Here is a 2500-nt window from a genome sequence, read left to right as displayed (position 1 = left end):
ATATGACTACTGGCAGGATCAACCAGGGAGCTGCGTCAACGAGAGCTGAGCAGCCGGCCGCCCGGGAGTGTGTCCCGAGGGCCCGCGCGAACACGCAAGCGTCCGCTCAATTATTCTGCAAACAGGAGGAGGCTGAGCTCCCCTGCACGATACACCTCGAAACCCTCTCAGGTCCCGGCGGCGCGCAGCGCCGTCCTAAGTATTTGGTCGGGTTCGAGAGAGGCGCAATCGCCCGGAGATGGGCGAGTAGACGCTTTCAGTGCGAACACCCGTGCTCCCAACTGAGCTTGCCGCTGCCGACAGAGGCCCGGGAGCGTGCTGTCGTGGCATTGCCGGCGGGAAACAACACGCGCCACCTACGGTGACCGGCAGCTCCAACGCCAGCGCCACAGAAGGGCAAAGCCCCACTTGGGTGCAGAAGCGAACTCTCCCAGCACAGCGCACGCGCCAACACGTCCGCAGAGCTGCGATACAAACCACCTGCGAGAACCGCTGGGGGCGACCGAGCAGCAGACGGCGTCGCGACGCCGAGTGCCGGGCGGCGGCGCATCCTCAACGCACACAGTCCGCAATCGGACCAGCACACTGCAGATGTCCACCGCGCTTCGCACCGGGCTCGGCAGAACCCACTTTGGCCGCCTGGCGCCGCGCGCAGGGTGCGCCGGCGCATAGCTGGGACGCCAGCCGGGCCCGTCGGCCGGCGCTCCTGCCACTGGGCGCCCCCCACCAGCCGGCTGTAGTGCGTGCGCTCACGCAGCGCGCGGCCAGCACGCCGGGCGGCCCCCCCTCACCGGCCGGGGACTGTCCCGCCAAGCCACAGCCTCGTATCGCTTCATACCCACATGGCCAACTCAGGTTCGGGGGCATGGCGGGTACCGCCGAAACAACCGGTTCATAGATGTACCGATCGTCGCTATCACCGATGCACCTGCAGCGCGAACAACCGCTCAACAACTGATTTCCAGTTCATTTGCGGATCTTTGGCAGCAAACGTATACGTCAATCTACATTTGCGAAATCTACGATTCTGGCATGCCTGCATGTTATGTGTCACGACACGCTACATCAGCCCACATACACACTGCGGCATGTACACGAGAGAACACGTGGAAGATGGTCCGCGCACGTGTGCAATGTCCCTTGCGCGGTCGACTGTCAACCGGCCTCTGTAGCATGTCGCAGATGTGGAACGCGGTCCACCGTGCTATCATGTTGTGTGGGGCAATACGATTAAATAGGAAAACCCTCGTCGCTACATCAACAGACGGCTCACGCTGATTCCCGGCAGAGGGAGGAGGGGGGGGGGGGGGCCAACATGCAATACTTTCGTCCGTACCTACCTACCACATGTCTGTACGGCGTACAACAGTGCAATCTCGCTGTAATGGGGAGACGAGACAAGTAGCATCGTGCACAACATATGGCCCTTATGATTCGCCATTGTAGGGCGCAGCCGGTGTACGGTCAAGCATGTGCCACATTATGTCACTCAGTACGTAACGACGGATGATCAGTGTGGGTTACGCGTACATCAGCGGACAGTCCACACAGGCCGTACCACAACGTACACTGACTGCATCGACAACCGAATGCAACTGAACAGCTGCAAGGCTCATTTCACAAACAAACGCCTGACCGACCAGCTTGGAAGGGCAGGAGGGGAGGGCGATATTCGTTCTGTAGCGGTACACCCTTCCAGTGGTTAGCGGGACTGTGTAGAAAGTACGCAACACTCGAAAGACCTTTATGTGAGGGTACGCACCATGGCATCAAGAAATACACATGACACCAGAGGATCCAAGCAGTGAACTATGTTCAGAGGGTTGCTGTTAGGCAAAGCTACATTCCTGTGACGTTACATGTGACAGTTAAGGTGCAGTGTAAGTTAGGTTAAGGTGCAGCGTAAGTTAGGTTAAGGTGCAGCGTAAGTTAGGTTAAGGTGCAGCGTAAGTTAGGTTAAGGTGCAGCGTAACTTGGGTTAAGGTGCAGCGTAACTTGGGTTAAGGTGCAGCGTAACTTGGGTTAAGGTGCAGCGTAACTTGGGTTAAGGTGCAGCGTAACTTGGGTTAAGGTGCAGCGTAACTTGGGTTAAGGTGCAGCGTAACTTGGGTTAAGGTGCAGCGTAACTTGGGTTAAGGTGCAGCGTAACTTGGGTTAAGGTGCAGCGTAACTTGGGTTAAGGTGCAGCGTAACTTGGGTTAAGGTGCAGCGTAACTTGGGTTAAGGTGCAGCGTAACTTGGGTTAAGGTGCAGCGTAACTTGGGTTAAGGTGCAGCGTAACTTGGGTTAAGGTGCAGCGTAACTTGGGTTAAGGTGCAGCGTAACTTGGGTTAAGGTGCAGCGTAACTTGGGTTAAGGTGCAGCGTAACTTGGGTTAAGGTGCAGCGTAACTTGGGTTAAGGTGCAGCGTAACTTGGGTTAAGGTGCAGCGTAACTTGGGTTAAGGTGCAGCGTAACTTGGGTTAAGGTGCAGCGTAACTTGGGTTAAGGTGCAGCGTAA

General features: G+C 57.2%; 1 non-coding gene across 1 annotated transcript in view; it reads right to left on the bottom strand.

Moving 5' to 3' along the window:
- LOC126326483 (small subunit ribosomal RNA) overlaps nt 1-29 on the bottom strand; it is a 1893-nt gene extending 1864 nt beyond the window's left edge. Inside the window, exon 1 of the ribosomal RNA XR_007560727.1 lies at nt 1-29. This exon is cut by the window's left edge and continues 1864 nt beyond it. This is a non-coding gene — a ribosomal RNA (small subunit ribosomal RNA).
- Nucleotides 30-2500: the final 2471 nt, after the last annotated feature.

This window comes from Schistocerca gregaria, unplaced genomic scaffold (genome assembly GCF_023897955.1).
Source record: "Schistocerca gregaria isolate iqSchGreg1 unplaced genomic scaffold, iqSchGreg1.2 ptg000993l, whole genome shotgun sequence".
NCBI lineage: Eukaryota > Metazoa > Arthropoda > Insecta > Orthoptera > Acrididae > Schistocerca > Schistocerca gregaria.
Note: the sequence above shows the minus strand (reverse complement) of the source record. Positions and strands in the feature narration are given on the sequence as shown.